General features: G+C 32.9%; 1 non-coding gene across 1 annotated transcript; it reads right to left on the bottom strand.

Annotated features, from left to right (window-relative positions):
• Positions 1–4,235: 4,235 nt before the first annotated feature.
• Positions 4,236–4,328, bottom strand: LOC115884163. The gene has a single exon (XR_004050510.1). It is a non-coding gene; the product is annotated as a U6atac minor spliceosomal RNA (small nuclear RNA).
• Positions 4,329–25,752: the final 21,424 nt, after the last annotated feature.

Below are 25,752 nucleotides of genomic sequence, written 5' to 3'. Positions count from 1 at the left end.
TATAACGTACTTATAAAGAAACGTGGCTTATTATCAGTCTTTTAGCTTCCAATCTGAAATTTTCAGGCGGGGCGCTTTTTAAATTGATAGAGACATCATTGTAGAGAGCTGCTATGTTATAGCTAAATGACCTTTCAAAAAGGGTCGTTTTATGCTTAGGCGGTGTTAACAAGAATTTATACCGGAGATCTAGATTGTGCGCCTCAAATCTAAATTTTATTTTTTGGTACAAGTATTCAGGTTGTTTTTTAAAGATGATTTTATTATAAAGGACTAAACTATGTAATCGTCTTCTCTCACTCATATCTAGCCACTTAATTTCTTTCAGTTTTGCGCTAATGCCTGTATCGTATTTTCTCAACCCAGATATCATTCGCACACAATAATTTTGAATATACTGTATTCGCTTTTGGTCGCGTGACAGTAAGCATGAACTGTAGAGCACGTTACAAAACGTGAAATGTGACAGAACAAGGCTGTCACAAAGCATTTTCTTCATGTTACTGTTCAGCAGGTGTTTACTCCGATATATTAATTTTAAATTAGTAAACGCCTTCTTAATACAATTGTCAATATGCTCTGTAAACCTTAAGCGAACATCCATGAATAACCCTAGGTTTTTTGCCACATGAGTACATTTCAACACTTCATTCTCCAGGCTTATTTTGACAAAATTTTCATGTCTATCTCTGCATTTGGGACCGTCCAAAAAGTAGGAGTTGGGATTTTTTTCGATTTAGTTCCAGGGAGTGCGCTTTAGAAATATCACAGAGGAGAGCCAAATCAGAGGATAATTTCTCATTTGCTACTAAAATTTCGGAAGGAGGGAAGGACAGGTACAATTGTGTGTCATCAGCATATAGATGAATAGAAGCATATTTTAAATTGCAGGTGAGCTGAGAAGTGTATAGGGTAAATAGCAATGGCCCAAGTATGGAACCTTGAGGCACACCACTTGTAACGCATTTAGAGGTAGATTGTTGTCCTTGGATTTTTACTGCTTGACTTCTTCCATTGAGATAACTTTTGATAAGTTTACAAGCATCGTTTTTAAATCCCAGGTGTTGCAATATAGCCAGAAGTAATTGGTGGTTTAATCTGTCGAAGGCCTTAGAATAGTCAAGCAAGACAAGTGTTGTGAGTTCACCACGATCCGCTGCTTGCAGTATGTCATCCGTCACCTTTAAGAGAGCTGTGGCGCAGTTATAATCTCTGCGAAAACCGGACTGAAAAGAAGGTAATAAATTGTATTTATCAACATAATTTCTGATCTGTCCCTCTAGAATTTTTTCAACTATTTTGGACATAGTGGGCAATATGCTTATAGGCCTAAGTTCCGATAGTTGGGTGGGCGATGCAACCTTAAGAATTGGTAATAAAAAGGAACTTAGAATAGATGCACGGGAAAGAAGCCGTTTCAATGCAGTAGTTTACCAAGTGAACAATAAACGGAATAATGTAAGGACAACAATTTAATATCATAGAGAGACCAATTCCATCTATTCCTATAGCCTCTGATTTAATGGAAAAGAGAGCAGAACAAACCTCATCAGTTGTGGCTAAGTGGAAATGAAAATCTCCGCTACCTTGTTTTATATTATGTTGGTAGAATGCCAACATGTCAGGATCCGGGGCTGAAGAGTTTGAAGAGTTTATGAAGAACATATCTATTTCTTCAGCGTTACCGAGTATATATATATATATATTCGTTACCGAAAATAATTTTATTTTGTTATTAATATTTTGAAGACAGAAAATATTATTTAAAGGCAAATTCACTAAATCTGAGTAGAAACGGCCACGATCAAAAAGTCTAAAATCCCGATAAGTGACTATAAGAGGCGGTGGTTTTAGTATTCGCAACCGCATACGACATTTAATAAGAAAGTGGTCAGCTATTTGACAGTAGGGATCGACACTACTGTCCAAGAGCAGCCGATCATCAGAGCAAACAATAAGATCCAGAAGAGAGGCGCAGTTATTGTAACGCCGTGTTGGCTCATCGAGAATTTGAGTGATATTATATACTTGTAATACAGCAAGAAAGCGCTGTGTATATAAACAATCCAACCTCAGCATATCTATGTTAAAGTCGCCCAAGCACATAAGATTATCACGTAATAATAAATTTCTTGAGATATTTAGTTCAAATTCATCAATAAAGGCATTAAAGTTAGTATAGTTTGGAGGCCTGTAAAGAACTCCTAAAATATTTTTATGTTATTAATTTTAAATTCTACCCACAACTGTTCAGAAAAGTTACTATCAATGTTATCCAACATAGAATACCTTATAGCGTTGCTGATGTAAATGAGAACTCCCCCGCCCCTACCCTGCTGGCGGTCTAGGTTTGTGTTGCCATTATGAAATAGTCATGTCTGCCAGCGCGATCCCGGGGCTTAAACCGGGCGGCCAATCGAACGGGTGAATTTTTGATACTAAAAATATTATAAGGTACACGAGTTATAATTACCAAATAGCTTTTATTTATTATTAAGAAACGTGAAAAATTGTTGGCAGACATTTTTCTCGTGGCTAAAATGCCGGCAGACAACACAAAAGAGGCATGAAATTTTTTCCAAAGGCCATAATTTTTAAAACAAATTAAGGCATACATGCATGCCGATTGGTGGAATGTCATATTTATTTATTTTAAAAGTCGTATACAAAAGGACAGACAAAAAGATTGTGGCTAAATCAGCGACAAACAGTTATCAAAAGCGCGATATTACTCTAGCGCAGATTCACCCTGTAGAGAGTACCTAATATCGCGCTTTTGATAACTGTCTGTCGCTGATTTAGTCACGATCTTTTTGTCTGCCCCGCTTTTACGGCTTTTGTCTATACGGCTTTTAAAATAAATAAATATGACATTCCACCAATCGGCATGCATGTATGCCATAATTTTTTCTTAAATTATGGCCTCCGGAAAGAAATTCATGCCTCTTTCGTGTTGTCTGCCGGCATTTTAGCCACGAGAAAAATATCTGCTAACAATTTTCTACGTTTCTTAATAATAAATAAATTATTGGTAATACAACTTTTGGTATTATAACGCTATTTGGTAATACAACTTTTGGTATTATAATATTTTTAGTGTCAAAATTTCACCCTTTCGATTGGCCGCCCCCGCTTTAACCCCCGGGATCGCGCTGGCAGACATGACTATTTCATAATGGCAACACAAAAGGATACTTCACAAGAAAAATTAGCCATGTAACGATGATAAGGTTTTTTTATGTAACCAGCTCTTAGACTATTAAGTTATCAGTTATATTCCAATTTAGGTAGGTTTTATTGTAATTTAAAAATTGTTCATTATTTCTAGAATTAAATATGTCAAAATCCTTACATTTGAGTTATATACTTTTCTTATAACTCGCCTTTATTTTTCTCCTAGAATCCGAAAATCAATTAATATATGGGTGTTCCATTACAAAAAAACAAAACTTTGATACGTAACTTTTTTGGGGACACCCTGTAGAACTCTCTATATTTTTAAAAAGTGCTCTGAATTAACCTACATATGTTCACAAAATTTCATTTCAATACAAACTGTCGTTCTCCTTGGAGCGTCCGCGGCGTATGAGAGGCGCCACCCTGTACAATATAATTTTATTATTGACATAGTAATATTTTAGGATTATCAATAATTCTATTAAATTATTAAACGTATACATTAGGTACATATACCAGAAATATGCATATATGCAAAAAATCTTTGTATTGTTATTATTACGAACTTTAAATTTTCATTAACAAGAATTCAATTTTGAAAACATTTTCAAATATGGCCTCATTGCTGAAAGTGATAAACTAATTATTAAATATAAAATAAAGTAGTGACAAAAGTAGTTAATGCATATGTTTATATTGATTTCTAGATCCATATCGACTTTTACAAAACTAAACATCTGCGTATCATATCCCATGCTATTATGAAAAAAATGTTTGTCAATGTAATAATTTTATGTTTTGTGTCTTTGTGTGTAAAAATCAAAAATAATAGAAATAAGTCATAATAATAGAAATATATATTTTTAATTTATTGCAAAAAGATCGATTCTCACTAAGATCGATTTTTAGCTTGCGATTTTTCTTGTATCGATTCGCGGTCAATCGATCTAGATCGATCCAAAAAATCGATTCTTTTTACAGAATCCCACATCCCTATGAATAATTCATTTTCTGATAACAACAAAATGTTATAACTTCCTTTAAAATAATTAAAATTAAAAAAACTGTTGCTTAAGTGTGCCTTAAGCAATATATGTGTTATTCCATCCTTGTCTAGGGGAGTGCTAACCGTCTCTCCTTTCATACAACACAAGTGGAAGGCACGCATTCTTCGGTATATGTAGTTAACTTCGGTCGGAGACGAGCAGTGAGTTATTAGAGCTTTTATTCCGCGAGCGCCATCTATTAGCAATGTCGTAAACTAACATGTATATCCGAAATGTATTATTATAATTGCAGCTTATTTCTATATTATCATGAATTATTATCTTCGCGAATTAGCTAATTTCGCATATTATCCATAACATATATACAATATTTTTATTCTTCTCCTCAAATAAGTTCTTTCTTGGATAAAAATATAATATGAAAGCATATATATCTAGCGCCATCAATATGTTCATTATTCTTAAATTAAAACTGTTCTTAAAAAAAATCTTAAACTAAAACTCATATATATAAACTTAAACATATGTTTAAGTCAGCTTAAAAATCTACAAACAATATTAACGTATAAAACTTCTATAACTTGTCATTCCTCAAGTAATATCTTAGGAATATCAAATTTTGAGAACCACTGGATATTTTCTAGGTTTTCTTTCTTACAAATTTAATCTACTACCTATGTTATATTGTTTTTTAACTAAAAATTAAAAAAAAAATTAAAAAATTCCAAATTTTCAAAATGTTTTATTCACGAAGAAAATCTCATAGACGTGTTTTTGGGGTCAAAATATACTATCCCTAAAATATTTGAGCTTATTTAAGACTCACCTTGTATAAATGTTATTAATTAATATTTTTTATTCCAATGTATTTTCTTTTTTTTTATTAAATGTTATCTTCATTTTTATTTGATCATACGAAATAACTCTTCAGTCGAGTACAGTAATTATAACGATTTATTATCAATAAATATTGTATATAGTGCACTAGACTTAAGGGATATTAACAAGAATTTATGAACTATATATTATTCCAAAAGTTTGAACTGTATAGGGTGGACCATTTTGGTTGTTTCTATAGGGTATCTAGAAAACCGTGAGAAATATTCAAATTTTGATACCGCAGTCTCGGGTTCTTTTTTTTGAAAAAATTACAATGGCGCAAACGGATCGTGGCTATCTTAATCGGTTTCGAAGCTACAGGAGGATTCTCAAATTTTGTACTTTTTGAAGATGTTCGATAGTTTGTTTATTTCAGCAACCACGGAAAAATGAATTATACATTCTAAAGGCACTTTTCTGTGTAGAATGCAGTGGCGTAGTCAGACTTTTTTCGAAAAAAAATATTTTTTGAGATATTAACTATACTTATGTTTTTTTTTAAATAGGACCCCCTGTATATTTTTAAATTTTCTTATTCAGCTTGGCATGAGTCTCTCGTAAATATATAACACTCTATATTTATTTTCACTATTAACTTCAACATTTCAATTTTTTCTTAAAATATCCACTTAGTGGATAGTCGGCCGCGCCGAGGAACAAAATAAATGGTTGTCATTGTGATCGGAACATACCTTTGATGGATGCGGGACATTTCATTTCAACAGATTGAAGTGTGTGTATTTTAAATAATAAAAAAATGAGTAAATTTGAAAATTTTGAGAAATATAATAATATGTTAGAATGTTATATTGAGTCTAACAAACGTAAGCAAATGGCAGCTGATTTATATTTTGAGCGGTATCCAGAGCGCGAGCAACCAAACCCAGCCATTTTTAAAAGGTTAGAAGATAGTTTAATCAATTTTGGATCTTTTCAAAAATCGGGCCTGAAAAATTATCAGAAAGAAGGTGAATAAAATCAATATATTAATGTCCTCGAAGCCGTAACACTAGATCCAACAACATCAAGTAGAACTATTGAAATTCTGTTAGCGGCGTGCGGAGACGGTACCAACTCTGTCTAGATAATAATGGGCATCAGTCTGAACATTTAATGTAGTCTTTGTGTTTTTATTTCTTTTTATATTAACTGAGAAGCCCGATTGAAGTAACCTCTTGAGTTTATATGAAAATATGTTTTTTTTGTTTCTGTCACACTTATTTTTTATTTGCTTGGTATTGTTCCATTTTATTTAACTCCGAGGACAATAATATATTGATTTTCTTCATCTTCTTTCTGATAATTTTTTGGGGCGCGGTTTTTGAAAAGATCCAAAATTGATTAAACTATCTTCTAACCTTTTAAAAATGGCTGGGTTTGGTTGCTCGCGCTCTGGATGCCGCTCAAAATATAAATCAGCTGCCATTTGCTTATGTTTGTTACGTGACTCAATATAACATTCTAACATATTATATTCCTCAAAATTTTCAAATTTACTAATTTTTTTATTATTTAAAATACACACACTTCAATCTGTTGAAATGAAATGTTCCGCATTCATCAAAGGTATGTTCCGATCACCATGACAACCGTTTACTTTGTTCCTCGACACGGCCTACTATCCACTAAGTGGATATTTTAAGGAAAATTTGAAATGTTGAGGTTAATAGTGAAAATAAATATAGAGTGTTATATATTTTCGAGAAGCCCATACCAAGCTGAATAAGAAAATTTAAAAATATACAGAGGGTCCTATTTAAAAAAACATAAGTATAGTTAATATCTCAAAAAATATTTTTTTCGAGAAAAGTCTGACTACGCCACTGCATTCTACACAGAAAAGTGCCTTTAGAATGTATAATTCATTTTTCCGTGGTTGCTGAAATAAACAAACTATCGAACATCTTCAAAAAGTACAAAATTTGAGAATCCCCCTGTAGCTTCGAAACCGATCAAGATAGCCAGGATCCGTTTGCGCCATTGTAATTTTTTCAAAAAAAGAACCTGAGACTGCAGTATCAAAATTTGAATATTTCTCACGGTTTCCTAGATACCCTATAGAAACAACCAAAATGGTCCACCCTGTACATTATAAAATATAAAACTATTATATAATTTTTATTTTACAAATTAAACATTAACAAAAATGATGTTGCTTAATTTAACTGTACCTGACTGAAATGAATTGAAATAAAATTCCATTCTTCTTTATTTATATTTTCTAATGCATTTCATTTTGTTGCAGGCATAAAAAGGTGAACACATTCCCCCTCTTGATGGTAAAACTAACTGTCTTTAGATTAGAAAACCAGAATCATTAGATATTTTCTTATAATATATTAAAACTGTGTTAGGATTAATATAGTTTAACAATATTACTACGTGATAGCTAAAAAATAGTAAAATTTAGTGAGGTTAGTTCCAGAGATAGGTTTGTGACCACAAAATCATAGATCTTTATAAGGATAATTGTTAGCCAGTGATTATTGTTTACAGATTCAGAAAACAGATGTTATAGTCTTAGAACAAGTCATAGAAGGTATTATTAGAAAAAAGCATAGCCAATGCCGTATGTCTTACAGATTACTTTAGCAAATCTATATTTCTCGTTTCTGCGAGTAGATGTTTGAAGTTTGCGAAAGAAAATTATGTAATCATTAATTTTTTATGTTTGTTTACTAATTTTTTACATTCTTCGCTAACTTTAAATGAAATACTTGTAGCTGCTGAATCGTATAGATTTGAGTAAATAACACATAAATGTCGACTAATGCAATTTATTAGAGTTATGGGATTTTGCATAGAACGAATTGAAAAACTAGAAAAAAGTTTGTTTTAAAGAATCTTTAATAAAAAAAACAATAGATTTGATATCGTATAAATTGTTTTATTCGGAATAAGTAAATTCCAAGTTTTTCTAATTAATTTTTGTTTTAAATAAGGTTAAAGCAATAAGTATAAAACAAGTACTTGCAATAACCAATTTTTAAAATTAATTAAATTAGTAAAATTTATATTACGGCCCAGAGGAAGCTACAATTAAAATACCAGCATAAATGTGATTGTGTCATTGTCAAATTCGATGATGCATTTTGTTTACAAAAATTTGAAGGCACCAAAAACAGTAATTTTGTATAAAATAATGAAAATTTTATCAACTTCTGAAAAAGTTACAATGGTTAAACGGTATTTTGCTGAAAATAGTATTCCCGCTGTATTAGATTTGTTTACAGTTAAGTTTCCAGGAAGCCAATAACGAATAAGTCAACAGTTTACAGAATACACTAGACAGAGGTTTGAAACTAAAGGCACGGTATTAAGCTGATGGAAGTGTGAATCCAGAAATAATTGAACAGGAAAAAAACAACAATAACTTGAATATTCTTCATGTTAAAGAAAAGAAAAACATAGACTCCCGTCTATTGGAGTTACAATAGCAAAAGACTACAGGGATCTTTCGCCGAATGACTTCTTTCTGTTATTCTTCCCTTAACAGCTTTGTATTGTGAGGCGTGAAATTAGTATAGTTTAATAAATTTCCTTTAGTTACAAATATTTTTTTTATTTGTTAAATTATTGTGGATATATGTGGTATGAGCGAAACCTGCGAATGATCGAGTAGGTAATGAACAACAATCAAGTCATATTCTGCGAATACTATTCTATATTATTACTATAAGGAGATGATTATGCCAATACAAAAAAATAACCATCCTTTCTAAACCACATTAATTCTTGTAAACAAAAAAACTGAGGCAATGGGAACTGACAATGACAAAATCATATTTTTGCTGGTATTTAATTGTGGCCTTTTCTGGGCAGTGTTATAAATTTTTAGTAATTTGAAGGTAGATTTTTGCAAATAACTTTTAGATACCTATTCCAAATAAAACGAAATTCTAGACGAAAATACTTTAACGCTAAACTAACGTCTCCTCAAAAAAGTCTAATACAATTTTTGCATAAAATCATTTGGAGAGATAATATTTGGCCTTTTCAAAATTTACATGAGATTTCCTATGTCCCACGTACCGATGCACCACACGGTATATGAAAATTTAATGTGTCGGTATTTCGTGCCGGTCTGTCTTGTAAAAGAAATTTTTAACTTTTACACTTTTAAACACCAATTTCTAAAAAATTAAGACAAAGAGTTATTTAACGATGTGCCACACAATATAGTTCAAATTAAAAAAAAAATTGGGGGTAGTTACTTTCTAGGAGATGAGCCAACAATACACCATTTTGGATCCTCAATTATGTTTCCTTTTATAGAAAATATTTATTTTATTTTTACTAGTATCTTCAAAAAACTTGGAATTTTCAAATTCATTTTATACTCACATAGTAAACAAGATATTTTCGTGTATTCCGATAAAACAAACTTTAAAATCCTCTAGAAAAGTTTGGTAGCATATTTGAATTACTGCATTTTCAAATAACGGCTAAGCATGCTTATACTGTTTGTTACTAATTATTCTTTAAGAAAGTTGGATCTTCTATTTGGCAACTATTTACACTGAACTAACAGCTAACAATTCACAAACTCCACGTTATTTTCGTGTTTACTTTTTTGTACAAGTTTATATATTTTTTATCTTGTGACAGTTCGTAATTCATAGCAAACACAGCGTTTTTTCGTAACAATTCAAATCACATAAAACACACGAAGTCGCACGAACATTCTGATTAAAATTCTATTATTATTATTATCACCCAATCACAGTGCAAAATACTCTAAAAGAATAGAAACAGAAAAGACAATATATTCCGGAAAAAAATTGCTCAGATGCACTATAAGTTTTTTAATTTTTATTTTCCTATTTTACTGAAATCTTTTAGAGACAATAATACCTGTCTCAAGATATGGATTTTCCTGAATTTTACTTCTCAAAAAAAATTTTAAGTAAAATTTCTTTACGCGCGCTTAGTGGTAACGATCGATAAAGTGCTAAGCCAATGAAGAAGTTCAGGTGGCTCTTCGAAGCGGCGTAAAAGTGTTTTTTTTGTAAAATAGTCGTTCTTGTATTTATTATATTTTTTGTCTCTTTAAAAAAACGCCGCCGCGCATACTTTTTCAGGAAAAAAGATTATTTTTTCGAAGTTGACTTTCAAATAATACTTTTTTTAAGCAAGTGTCACAAAAAATGAAGTTTTACGGATCTATTAACGTCTCTAAAGTGTATCTTTTTTGGCCGCTTTTTTACTTTTCTGTCGCTCTTTTACTTTACGGCCGCTTTTGCAAACAAAATCATTATGGGGGAAGCCTACTAGACACATTAAATTTACTTATTTGAGTTATTTCCACGTCCGATATTAAGATTGTCAAATTATAAAGGCGGCTTACTAGACACACTTAATTTGCATGTTTGGATTATTTACCCATAAAACAAAAGAAAAGGTTCCGTTGCTAGGCTATTTATTTTCAAGCTTTCCGTTTCTATCAGTGAAATAAAATTTAAAATAAATAACTAACAAATAATAAAAACCGCATTATACGGGATATACTGTGATAAAAAACAGTTAAAAATAAAATATCAGTGACGGTGATAGTGACAATCCAGCTGAAATTTATGAACCCGCCAATACAAAATTATAAAAAAATGTTACCTACTTAACTAGACACTCGTTTAAAATTTTTTGTGTGCACCTCGGCCGTATGATCTTTTTTGGCCGAATCTGAAATTTGCGGCCGAGGCGTAGCCGACTAACATTTTTTTTTGTTAGAGAAGAGGGGAAGCGATTTACCGCCGAAGTGTGGGGTTCGATGCGACAATGCGATACTAAAGCATAATACGCACTAAACCCCTCTCCTATGCTAGGTGTAGATGTCGATCGCCGTGAGGCATACGGAAGCATCCACTCCTACCTTTACTCGTCACTCCGTCGACACTGAATCGCTCTAGTTCTTAAACTTAATCTTTATTATCACTAACAGCAGCCCGTGCAGGACAATTTACACAGATCTAACATGACTTGAGGCCACTACCTCGTCCACATTAATAAGAATGTCGAGACACAGCTGGTCAACAGCCTTCCAGCAATGCTCATCACGCAGCATAACCGTGATGAGGCTTCCCTCAGTCAGAGGTCCTGAGATGGCTTCCGTCTCAGTTCTCAGTTTCCGCATGTCGGTCACATTCCAATAGTACGTTCCCGGCATCCTCTACATCGCCACAAGCTCCGCAGTGGGGAGAGGCAGATTTTCCGATGCGATGCCTATATGCAGCAAACGTACCATGTCCACTCAGGAACTGCACCAAGCAGTAGGTCAGTCTCCCATGGTCTCAGGTCTGGTATCCAGCGCCGAGTCCAGCCTCCCCGATCGCTGCTTTGCCATCTTCTGCTCTACAGCTCCAGGATTTTTTTTTTGCCTTGATAGCACCTTTTTCTAGCCCGTAAGATTCGCTCCAGTATCTAGCTTGTAGGTCTAGAGGCATTATCCCAGCGAGCTCTTGTAGTGCTTCTGTAGATACTGTCCTGTTTGCCCAGCTTACATACAGGAGCACTGTCCTCTGTGCCCGGTTTAGAGCGTCAACATTCTTTGCCAACTTTAGAGCGGTTTCGGCCCACGCAGGTGCAGCATACAGCACAGTAGACGCGTGTGCAGTTGCCAGCATCATGCGTGCCCAATCGCCGGCGCCACCATCGCGCGGCATGAGCCTTGTTAGAGCTCTTGCACTCTCCGCTGCGTTCTTTGCCTTTGAGTGTGGTAGACAAAGGTGTCATTTTTGTCTAGCCAGACGCCCAGGTATTTAATATTATCCTTAATCGGCACTTGTACTCCCAGAATGTTGACCTCCAAAGCCCCTACCAGTTTTGCTCTGCCGGTCAGTCTGCAAACACAGGTCTTTTCAGGAGCCAGCTCCAGCCTTCTGCTTTCTCTTCACTGCCTTATATTTTCAGCGGCTATCGTTGCAAGTCTCTTGGCTTCATCCAGACCTTTACCTATAGACACAATGGCTAAGTCGTCCGCGACTAAACCAAACCAAACTTTACGGCCTTGGTACACAAATAACTACTGTCGCATCAAGCTATGGAGGCACATAAAATCTATTATGCTCTTAATAATCTAGTTGGCGAATTTACGGAATTTTATGTTAGTATCTAGTAGTAACACTTAGTATTTATGTTAGTATAAACTTTAAAAATTAACAAATTTTAAATTAAATAACGTTCGGGTTTATGTTTGATTGATGCCCGTTAACGGACAAGCTAAACATTTTTGTATAAAGGTAAATTATGTGCAATTAGGTAACTCATTTTGACTCAAAAAATATGTAGTTCTTCTATGTCCACGGATTATTAAAAATACATGTATATTTTATAAGTATGCTTTGGAAAAATACATTTTTTAATTTTTTTTCTCAAAACCTATGCGATGTGGCGTTTTTTTACAAGAGACAAAAAATGTAGTAAACACTAGAAGGACCACGTTACGAAAAAAATTCGGTCGTCGGTTGAGTTGAAAAATGTTTACACTAAAATTTATGTAGGGGTGGAGGTAGTCTTTACCCTCCCCGTACTTTTTCTGGACTTTTGTGTTAGTCAAATCTTAAAGCATAGCAAGACATAGACACCCAAAATTTCATTCAAGTCGAAATGACGGTTCTTAAAATATCTTATATTTATATCTAACTTATTTTGATTCCAAAAATACCTAGTAGTTCTATGTATACGAAATATTGGGACACCTTGTATAATAATTTTATCTGTATAAAAATTTGGCAAGTAAAATTCAGTATAAAATTCTTAGGCCCACCTCTGGTGTATCCTAAAAAGTTAAAAAAAAATGGAAAAAAGTTATAGTCTAAGAGCTAGCAACGTTTTCGAGAAAGTATTTTAAGACGTCTGGCTCTTTGATATATCTTTTACTATTCTCTCTGGAACAGCATGCGGCCCGTCTGGCTGCCGATACCCGTTGCGTTCATTACTGCGCATTGGAAGAAGATCCTATATTTTTTTTTAATTTAGTCCTATAAATTCTAGTATTGAATATAAATCGAACATATGTCTCCATAGCGCAGTGCGTAGAGTTTCCGACCACGAACCGAGGATTCAGTAAAATATTAAATAATTCTAGTGATTAAAAAAAAAACAAATATTTAATACTTTACTATCAGAATATAAACGAAAATAAAAAAAAAGTTTTTGCCCTGACTCGGATTCGAACTCTGACTCCTCGCTTGATAGGCGAAACCTCTACGCGCTGAGCTATGGAGACGCCGTTTATTTTCAATACTAGAATTTAAAGGACTAATAAAAATATAGGATCTTCTTTCAATGCGCAGTAGGGAACGCAACGTTTATTGGAAACCAGATGAGGCTCATGCTGTTCTAGAGAGCCTAGTAAAAGATATATCAAAGAGCCAGACGGTTTAAAAAACTTGTTTTTCCGACGTTGCTAGCTCTCGTACTACTATGACTGACTGTCTAAATATAAATAATTATTCTTTCCGGAATTTATTGTCTGGAGTTATATTTGAAAAAAATAGAAAGGATATTCTTTTATATATGAGATGTTAAACTGTGCAAGTATTTTCTTCTAGCTCCAAAATACAAATTTCCTAATATTTTTGGCACAATGTTTTCTGCATGGATACTTTTTCTTAACAATTTTTCTGCATGTTTTTATAACATTGTTGCATAAACGATCTGTTATATGAATGAGGTTTGTGTTCTAGACATTTTTATCAATTTAGTTTCTATCAAGGCGCCAATTCAGTTTTTTCTTTAGTACCTGAACTGATTCTTTAGATTTTATATCTAATTAAAATTTAGAATTACACTTAGAAACAGTTTAGATACTTTCTTTGACGTGAAGAGTTGACTTTTCAAGCATTTACACTTGATTCTTCTGTAGATGACGGATCTTCAGGAAGTGCTAGGTTCCAGGAGACCTTCTTGTGATAGCACCGGCGACCAGCAACATCTCCATCCGTCTGGTTACGGTAATACCCATAGAAGAAGCCCTAGTATACGGTAAAGCATACCTTGGACATAATATTAAGAATGTTTGATTTAATGTGTATTTTACAGAAGAGGCAATTCCCCGTCACTTCAAAGGAGCCCGTCTCCCAGGAAGAGACATCCAGGTCAGCTGCACCACGATATTGGCTTTTCGGATACGGTATGCGATATCGTTGGCATCGTGAAGCACGAGCACCAGAGGTCTTCGAGTAAAAGGCTGCCAAGAGGTAAGTTTGAAAGTAGAAATTTTATTATACACTCACCGGCACGAACAACGGGCACCTTAAAATTTTGATGTATTTTAAAGTCTAATATATTTTGTTCTAGATCTTGATGATTTTTTAAGCAATTTCTACCTAAATTATTTGACTTTTTAGCATCTCTTTCTAAATTTAAAATGAATGTTTTCAGCGGTCAATTATACGAGAGAAAACAAAATGCTGATATTTTGGTGAAAGTTTCAAACACCCTGTGAAATATATTAACAAAGTAAGGAATTTCAAAATCATTTTATCATCTAAATACATTTTTTATCGATAGTTTATTTTCTGATTCATCTCGATAGCTTTATATTCGCTTTTGAATAATACAGTAACGATTTACAGCAATTTTAGCATTGATTTTGGGTCCTCATCAACACACTTTAAAATAGTGTTTAATGTTTTTGTAATGTCACTCTCACTGAAAACGCAAATTATTATTGTTTACTGACGTTTACTTTAGTATACCGGGTGTTGCATCGTCGGAGGGGACATAGGAAATCCCATGTAAATTTTAATGGGGTCAATTATTGGCTTCCCTAATTATTTTAGAGAATAATTCTATTTAGGTTTATTGAAGAGCACTAAAACCCACATTTCAAAAGAATAACTTTAAATATTTTTGATTAGCTCGTTTACGAGTTATCGCCGATTTCTTTTTAAATATTTCTCCTTTCTTATGGCCCTATATTTATTTATGAGCACCAGTCAAGGTAAAAGATAACTGTCAAATGAAGTTGTCATTTCAGAAATTTACCTATTTAGTGCTTTATTATTATTGAAAAGTCATTCCTACATCGGAAATATTAAAGATGTATTTATAAATACAAATTAATATGAATTACAGTAAAATAAAATAATGAATTACAAGGTTAATTATAGTATTATTACAATATTCAATAACATATTAATTTAGGTACTACATTAAATTGTTAGAACTTTAGGATTCAAGAAGATGTTCAAATATTCCTCCCTCGACTGCTAGACAATAACCCAGGCGATCATAAAATTCTCTTCTTACATTCGCTAGTTGGTAAACTGAAATTCTATTGCATTCGGCAGAAATAGCATTTTTTAACTCGTCCAGATTTGGGTAATTTTATCCTTGTATATGCTGTTTTTTAAATAACCCCAGAGAAGTAAATCATATGGCCAAATATCAGGAGACCTTGCTGGCCAATTTACTGTATGATTTAGGCCAATAACGTTTCCGTTAAAACTGTTGTCTAAATATTCTCGAACAGCCAGGGTACTATGTGCCGGGCAGCTATCTATTTGGTACCAAACTTCCTGATTTTCTCTAGCGGCATCATGTAAAGCAGGTAAAATATGATTTTCGAGTAGTTCCAAATAATATTCTGCATTTAAATTTCGCGTAAGAAATAATGGCCTGATAATATTGTGTCCGAATATCCCTGTGCAAACATTTACTTTCTGTGGATATTGCGTCCTTGTTTCGACAAACCTGTGTTGGTTTTCTTTGTTCCGATATCGATAATTTTGAACACTGGGTTCATTATTTAAGGTAAACGTGCATTCGCCAGTGAAACATAATATATGTTTTTTTTAAAATTCCCTATCCGTGTTTGCTCTTTCCATCATATGAAAACAAAATGCCCGCCGCCGTGTTTCGCCCCCATCTCGTAGCTCTTGGTGCTTTTCATACTTGAAGGAATAGTATTTATGACGTTTCAAAATTCGAAATGCTGTAGTGTGATCTATCCTATTTCATCCTCAAGTTTCCTTGTGCTGATCGTTCCATCGTTCTCTTCCACGCACAATAAAACTTCCAAGTCGGTATCATTTCTTACATCTTCTCTTCCTGCCTTGCTTCACAACTGCAGTTATTTATTAGGGTACCTTTGGTCTCAAATCTCTGGGTATTCCTTGCGATTGTAGATTTTCCAGGTATCGGTCTATTCGGATACAGAGCAGCAAACATGTCCGACACCTTTTGATAACTATTTCCTTGATAATACCATTTAATCATCAATACTTTTTCTTCGGTAGTGTAATTCATGGCTAATATTTTCGATGTAGGTATGAGTTTTTAATAATAATAATAAAGCACTAAATAGATAAATTTCTGAAATGACAACTTCATTTGACAGTTATCTTTTACTTTGACTGGTGCTCATAAGTAAATACAGGGCTATAAAGGAGAAATATTTAAAAAAAATCGGCGATAACTCCTAAAATATCTAAAGTTATTCTTTTGAATGTGGGTTTTAGTGCTCTTTAATAAACCTAAATAGAATTATTCTCTAAAATAATTAGGGAAGCTAATAATTGACCCCATTAAAATTTACATTAGATTTCCTATGTCCCGCTCGACGATGCAACACCCGGTAGATGATTTTTTGAATATATAGATGATTGATGAAGTTCTGAAGTATCGGCTGTTGCTGCATTATCTGATCGTGGTAGAGATTAACTTTAGGACTTAAAACCAATTCAGCTAGAGTAACTGCCCAACAGACAATAATAATATAATTTTTCAAAGACAGTAACTTTACATAAATCATAAATACTATTTTATAGGTCCGTTGTCTGGGACTTTGAAGGCATGGTTTTAATGTCAAAAATACGAAGAAATGTTAGTGTCTTCTTAATAAGCGAATATCCCCAAAAAGAATAAAGCTATTGAGATGAATCACAAAACAAACTATCGAGAAAAGGTACATCTAGATGATAAACTGATTTTTAATTTTCTTGGTTTTTTAACATATTCCAGGGTGTTTGAAACTTTCACCAAAATAACAAAATTTTCTAATTCGTCTTATAATTCACAGATGGAAACTTTTATTTTTAATTTCAAAACAGACACTAAAAAGTCAATTAATTTAGCTATAAACTGCTCAACGATCATCAAAATCGGTCCACTAAAATACAGTATACCGTGCTGGCAACTCTTACTTTTGGGTCGGTATTTACACATGTGGAAGACAAAGGGATCTTATTAAGTCGGAGTGAGAAAAACGCGAGGGTGTGCTGCTGCGGCGTTGCCACATTTCTCCGATACACCTTTCCCTAGCAAGCTAAGTAAAGTCACTAAAACTTTTTTTCGAAAAGATAACTAGATAAAATCATTAGATATGTTTCTGAGCAGCTGAAGTGGAATTATAAGGATATTGATAGGGTCTCCATTTTTTATAGCGAGAAAACGTCAGTAGCGATAATTTAAAAACTCAACTTTTTAACACATAACACGCGGTAACTCAAGAACCATTTTAGATATTGAAACTTTTTTTATTTTGATGTTCGGGATCTTTTACAAGATGTTTAAATAAAGAAAAATTCGATAGGCTTGTTTTTTTTTCATTCAAAAATTTTATAAAACCCATCCATTTAGTTTTAATGCATACCAATTTTTATCACTTATGTAACTTTTTTATTTTAAAGATTTTCACATACTGTCTGCAAAGAAAATATAGCAGAAACAATAAGAAAGAAAACTACAATCAATGGATTTCGAGATATCGATTCAATTCAGCGTTCAAATAGCGCGACCACTGTCGAACACTTTCCAACTAAATTCCACTTATTTTTACCAAAAGTACAAGTGTTTCTAACTTGCACTTAAAAATTTACAAGCTATAGGGAAAATTACGACTCGTTAATAAATATAAACAAATAAAGTATCACGAAGGGTGTACATCAAAAATGATGAACCCTTTCCTAGCATTTTAAATACTGATTGGGTCGACCGCGACGGATCTGCTATATCCTCTTCCACGTTTCTTAGCAATTTGCACAATTTCTCGGTTTATTTCATGCGTTTGGCAACGTATTTACTGTTCTCTCTTTGTTCAGTACATTATAAACGCATTGTACTCTTGTTACATACGGAAATCTCGACCCAAGACTAACCTTTGCCAGCCCTTAGAATAAAAATTTAAAATTAAACAAAATTTTAAGGTGCTTGTTTTTCTTGCCACTGACTGCGGTATTATGGTAGTTTTTGAAATAGGCATTTAAAAAAATACGGAGGTGATAAATATGCAATATTCCATTTGAAAATAATTCTAATTGTAAAAATATATTAAATCATCCTGTATATCTATATAAATATTCCTAACATTACCCACATAAGACAATCGATTGATTCTGTCTCTATGATATATTTCAAAGTAAGATTTTGTATATACATAATAATGGTCGTATTCTTTACTTTTTTAAAGGTTTGACTTATAGTACTCAGTTTTTAGTCTGTTATTTATTTTCGATCATACGGTATTAATTGTCACAAAAAAAGAGATGGTTCCCCGAAAATTAAACATTACCAACATCATTACAACTCGACAAAACAAACTTCTCATCGACATCAACCTCGACACAAGACTTTCTTAAAGGTGTCCTTAAGAATTTTCTGCCCTAGGTTCATGGTCGGCCTCGACAAGCCCCGCCAGGTCGCCCTCGCCCACCAACGGCGGCGGGGGCGGCAGCGGCTTCCACCGGTACAACTCCCGGTACGGCCCGCTGCGGTCGTCGAGGAGGGGCGCCGCCTACGGAACCACCAGTCTGTGCCAAAGGTCAAGGTCGCCCAGCCCTACGCACCCCGTCTCGCACCACCAGGGACCTCCGTTTATAGGTAGGGTTGGTTGTTTTTTTTTTATTTAGTATTGCCTGCAATGTTTGAATAAAAAAATTCAGGAAGGAGCATATAAAAAGTTGTGTGTACACTATGTGCGCTAGTGTGGTACTTCATACGGATGTATCAGAATTTTTTTGCTCCCAGAGACTCAAATTCTTACAAATTCATAAAACAATTGCCTGAAAATTTTAGCTCTAAATACACTCAGATGCAAAAAAACGCAACGGCGAAATTTTTGATCAAATTTAAAGTGTTTTATTTTAGTTATTTTTAGCTCTATTTCATGAATTTTTTAGCAAACTGTGTATACTTTTATCAATTTTAATTCGTAAAGTATTTTTTTTATAAACTTGGGTATTTGGCATATTATACAGGGTAAATCGAAGGGTTGTTTTTGTACCTTAACTTTAAAACACCCCGTGCAATAATTTTGTGTGTAAATTTTACTAACATATTATTTTACGGTCAGAACCATGACTCTTGAGCATTTTGTTTTTTGATTCATGTCAATACATGCTTTGATTAATTTTTAAGAGCGAAATGAACTCATCACCATCAATATGCAATTTTTTCAATTATCATTACTTTTTGATGTAATATTTTAATATGACGAGTTGGTTTTGGTGACTATTATCGTAATTTCATATTACGCTGCATTGGATACTCTATACTAAATTTAAAAAAAAACGTTAAAGGCTAACGATACAGTCCTGGTTTTAATAAACATGTAAAATACATGTTTATTAAAAAAATACCCTAATACTCTGTATTGCCTCCTTTGGCTGTTATAACTGCCTGTATACGTCCGTTTATACTGTCATTGAGACTGCATATATCATATGGCATTGTTTTTTTCAATTCAATTCAAAATGTCTTTATTAGGTATATAAACAATAATTGTATACAAATTAAAATAATAACGATGGCGACGTTCACATTTGTGCTCTTCCACGCAACCATCCAAAAAAAAATACGCAAGAAAAGAGTAGTAAAATGAATAATCAAGTTATTACAGAAATATGATTAAAGACCTACATCATTGTCAATAATAAAATGTCAATATTCCATGGGTATATTGATGAATGAGGTCTAAATTATAAGAAAATGCATTTTCTACGAAAACTTGAAGGGATAGGTAAAAATGGTATAATACAATTTGATAGACAATTAAATTGTGCATCTGATTCTCCTAAAATATACAGGGCGTTCCATTTAAATTAAACAAGTTATTGGCGTTTGGTTTGGCTATAAAGCTATATAAAGCTATAAATTATTAAAAATAAATTTTTAGACACTCTGTATAAGGTAGTATTATTTTTATTATTGCAACACAATAACTGATCAATAAATTAACTTCAGTAAATATTTAGTATTAAAAACTTTTATACCCTTGGAGAAATGAAGCCTTAAAATTTTTACTGCAATTTCACAAAATTGAAAATATTTCAAAAACGGTAAGCTTTAAGTGTAATAAACCTTAATCAAATTTACCTTTATTTTAATCGCCGAAACAAAAAATGTAATAATATACAGGGTGTTCCATTTAAAAAAATACAACTTTGATATTTTTTACTTATTTGGGACACTCTGTATCTTGTAAATTATTTTTAAATTGTACCTCTAATAGTCCTTCATCGAACCCAAAACTTGAAATTTGTAAAAATGTAATCGTTTAGCTACAATACTCCGTGTCGTATGTGGTGAACAACCCTGTATATACTGCGTGCCATATGATCTAAACTGCGTGTATCCAGAAAACTATTAAAAATTTTGAAATACTTTAAATACAAAAATTGTTCATTTTTTAATTCTCCATCTAATAAAAAAATAATATACAGGCTGTTCCATTTAAAAAAACGAAGAAAAATTATTTTATACTTTTGAAAGTTTGGCGTAAAATATTGAATATCCTGTATGATTTACGATTACCATATTTATAGCAAAGTAAGAACAGACCATCTAAACTAAATATATAATATAGTTTTGATATCAGAATAGTTCTTGTATTTTTAATATTTTTTTTAAGAAGGTTTGAAAAATATATATTTTTGGATTTATTTTTTAATATCTCTGAAACTATGGAAATAGATTTACTCATATCTTAGGATTATGTAAAGTGATCTGAAAGGAAGCCAAAAATGCAATAATATACAGGGTATTCCATTTAAAAATAATCATCCCGATCCACTCACACTTTTTTGAGCCACCATATAGAAGTTAATATATTCTCCTGAAATACATCCTTGTACATACTTTAAGTTTGCACTTAAACAAAATTCTCATTTTGTTTATTCTAGGAGCTACAGATGCCCGACGCACTATTGCCGGACCCTGTATATTACGTATAAAAGAGGAACTAAGATACTACCCTGCGGAACGCCCCTACCAGTTAGCCTCACTTCTGAAATTTTATGATTGAAAACAACTCTTTGTTTTCTAAGGCAAAGATAATTTTTAAAAAATTGTACAGCTTTTTTAAACATACCAAAATAATATAACTTTTTACATAATAAACAGTGATTTAAATTATCAAACGCCTTACTATAGTCGAGTAAAATTAAACAAGTGTTTAAACCTTTATCCGTAGCAGTGAAAATATCGTCCGACACTTTTAGGAGTGCAGTATATGTACTATGCTGTGGAACAAATCCGGACTGAATCGGAGGTAAAATATTAGTTTGCGATATATATTCTCTTACTTGCTGTGAAATAATTTTCTCCAGTACTTTCGAAGTGGTTGGCAAAATACTAATGGGCCTAAAATGTGAAATTTTCGTAGGGTTATTATTTTTAGGTATAGGTATTAAAAGTTCCCCTAACCAAACAGGTATTTACAATGTGTGTTAAATATACGGTAAGAGTAGGAAAAAGATAATTGAGCATTCTCAAGGTATGGTTATCTGAACCCATGGCATTGCTCCTCAGAAGGCCAACGGTTTTAAAAACATCCTCAAGTAAAACTGTGTTAAAGGAAAATTCTCCAATTTCGGAAATTTTACGTTGATTCTCATAGCGATCTAAAATATCAAAAGTAATTTGAGGGTTTTCTTGAATGTATTGGGAGAAGCACCTAAGAAATGGTTGTTAAAAGTATCAGGATCACACTCAAATTGAGGCAATGTATTGGACTTACCAATATTTAAATATCTGAGGGTCTTCCTTCCATTCCATTTCCATTTTTCTTTAAGAACCTTTTTCCATTTTTTTTTAAGAACCAAGTGAAGTTCATTTAATGAAGCTGATACCGCTTCGAGATCTCTAACTCTCTTGCCAAGCATTTCCCAAACGTCGAACATGATAGGCAGTTTATTATTATTTATAGGAGTTTATAGTGGTATACAGTTCACAATAATCACCAAAGCTGCCTTATCATATTGCAAAATAACTTCAAAAAGAAATGATAATTGAATAAATTGCAAACTGTTGGTGGCAAGTTCATTTCGTTCTTAAAAGTTAACTAAGGCATGTACTGACATGACCCAAAAAATAAAATGCTCGGGACACATGGCTCTGACCGTAAAATTATATTTTAGTAAAATTTACACACGAAATTATTGCACAGGGTGTTTTAAAATTAGGGTAAAAAAACAACTCTTCGATTAACCCTGTATAATATGTCAAATACCAAAGTTTATAAAAAAACTGAGTTTACGAATTAAAGTCGATGTAATTATATACAGCTTGCTGAAAAATTCTTGAAAATAGGGCTAAAAATAACAAAAATATAACACTTTAAATTTGGGCAAAAATTTCTCCGTTGCATTTTTTTGCATCTGAGTATATTAACTTTAAGATAGCCCGCGTTCCAACCTAAGTTTCTCATAGAAATAACACGGGAAATATCATGGAAAAAATTCATTTGTTCTTTAGAATTCTATAACTCTGCGACAAATGAATCAAAGAGAATTAATTGCTTCACATTTTTTGTAAATTTAATGCTCTACAAAAAAAGGTCTCTTATGATTTTTCGCCAAATCTATTGGCTTAAGATTTATTTAAGCTCAAAGTTAATTATTATATAATTATTAATATTATCAAGTATAATTATTAACTAAATATCTATTTTATAAAATAAAAAAAAATCTTATAAATTAGTGGCGAACGGCGACAAGTCGGAATTAGGTACTATTAGTTCAAGGCAAGAATCTATTATATACCTATAGGTACTGCAAGAAATTTGTTTTCCATTTTATATTTTGGCTAGCCTAAAAAAGCCTTTTTACTATCGATAATTGCTCCTCACTACCATTGCACGCAGGCCGCTATCTCGCCGTGCGGAACTTAGTGTTTTACCGCTACTAACTAGAATAGTACAGGATTTTATATTAACTCTAATTTTTTTGAAGTTTATAAAAAGCATTTATAAAAAAATATGTATCCTTCAAATCCTTCAATTTAATAGCTATTAATAAGAAGTTACACTTCAAATATGCACACATAGTGCACACAAAATTTTTTGGTTAGTCAAATCGAATTTAATTTTAATATTCTTTAAAACCAACATCAATTTAAGAAAAATAAATAATGTCTCTATTTCAATAAGCATATTCAAAAGCATGGACCGATAAACTAAAAAAAAATATTTTGGAATATCACTGTTGCATGGTTGAATATTAATTTTTAATTTTAGTTTTTTTATTTTAGTTTTAATAAGTTAAATGCAAATATACTGTAAGATAAATTGAATATTTATTTGAATTGATTAGTCAGACACTAAATTCACTATCGCATGTCTCTACTATCCGATCTGAATTTAAGTGTGTTGTGTGTAATATATAATTATTGTATATGTAGATACTACCATAGTATATTTAAGTTCCTCTTCGCTTGAAGCATTTTATTACTCGTAAAATGTTATATCTAGTTAATAACAAGACTAATATTTACAAATTCGTGGTTTGTATTATGTAAAATAATACCTAAACCAATAACGTACATTTCTAAATAATTTTACTCAAACCCAAAATACACTATGGTATTACAAACATGAAGTAATTAGAAATCGCACTCCTAATTCACTTTCCCCTCCCCTAAGTGTGCACCGCCCAAAATATTAACCGCACAAGCCCGCCTTCTCGTATTACAGCCGGTGCTGTGGTAGGTATCCCGATGCAACAGAGCGCCGCTCACAAGGGCTCGATGCAGCACAGCCACCCGCTCTTGGGCGGTAGGCGGGGTCAAGGTCGAAGGCTACCGCCCACACCCTGCAAACCGTCCACGCTCCAGTTGAAGCCGGGGACGATCAATTTTCCGAAATTGAACGCCAGTCCGACGCATGTGAGTATAACTTTCATGTAATATCTATGGGTTTATGGAGAGTTTAGTATTGCAATATTAAACCCCTCATGAAATAAAAAGTAACTTTGCCCTAATTATAAAGCAAAATGATCACAAGTACCTATTAGAAACCATAAAAGAATACAAGATTTCAAACCTGGCTCCACATTTCTATATTTGTTGTACAATTTTAAAATGCCAAGAATTTAATTTGCTATACTTCCTTAATTGTTTTTCATAATATGTCTGGTTACGAAGAACATTTCTTTAATTGGTACTCTACTACCACTAACTATATACCCTGACAATAAATTCGAGATAAAATTAATTTTAGTCAATTTAACAACTTTTTGATAACATCAGTTTGACTCAACGGTGTAGAATAAGATCTTCTTAATCAATTTCGTAATTTTACACAATTCCTCAGTGGGTTGTCATAATTTGTCTGGCTTACGAGACACGTTTGCTTAACTGCTACTACGCTACCACTAACTACACTCCCTGATAGATTCCAAAAAAAGAATTATAATCTGGTTACCAACTTTTTGATCAAGTCAGTTTGATACAAGATAGTGAAATAAAATATCTTCTTAATCTATTTCCAAATGCTACACAATAAACCCAACTCAACTTATATGGAATCATCTATTATTTTTCATAGTGTATAAATATTTTGTGTTTATGAATAAAACTCAGTCCTTACCAAAACTTTTAATAAAAAATAATCCAATTAGAGCAATCAAAAAATAGTCAGTTCCAAAAATAAACACAATGGTATTTTTTTGGTTTCTGAAACAAAATGAGATTTAATTTATTGGTCAAAAAGCAAAAACAAAAAGTAAATTGATAATTTTAATTAATCCGTGTTGCCACCTCTGGCCTTTATACAAGCTTCTATCCACGCTGGCAGGCTCCTTGTTAAATTATGAACGTTGTCTTGGGGTATGTTTTCAAATTCTGCTAATATTGCTTCTATAAGCTGTGCGAGATTTCCGGGATTGTTCTTGTCGACCACTTGTTTTGATCTGGTACCACTGGAAGTGTTCGATAGAGTTTAGTTCTGGTGAACATGAAGGCCAGTCCAAAACTATGACATAAAATTTTAAAACATTCTCTAGCCACTCTGCTGGTATAAGGAGGTGCATTATCGTGAACGAAGTTAAAATTATACCTAATTGCATCTCTCCAAAGCCTAGCGATTAGTTCTAGCACTAAATCAACATACCTCCGTTAAAATTTTTAAAGTGGCAACCCATGGAGTGTTTGCTCCCAGAACATTACAGTTCTTCTTTTATATCTTGGTACAGATTTGGCAGCCTGGAGTATCGCTCGTCCTCCTGGAGCTCTGAGAACCCAAATTCGATTGTCATCTGATCTTAAGCTAATTCTGATCTCATCCGAAAGAAGAATATCTTGTAAAATTCCCAATTGTCCAGTTTTTATGTTGAATGCACTAATTTAGCCGGTCAATTTTATTTTACCGAGATAACTGTGGAGTCCGTAACTCTCTCCTACTGTACAACTCTCGGGCACGAAGCCTTTTTCTTATAGTTTCAACTGAAACGTCCACACCTGTAGCTGTCAGAAG

This window comes from Sitophilus oryzae, unplaced genomic scaffold (assembly GCF_002938485.1).
Source record: "Sitophilus oryzae breed Bouriz unplaced genomic scaffold, Soryzae_2.0 scaffold_2023_pilon_pilon, whole genome shotgun sequence".
In the NCBI taxonomy this organism is placed as follows: Eukaryota; Metazoa; Arthropoda; class Insecta; order Coleoptera; family Curculionidae; genus Sitophilus; species Sitophilus oryzae.
This window is presented reverse-complemented; position numbering and strand designations above follow the sequence as displayed.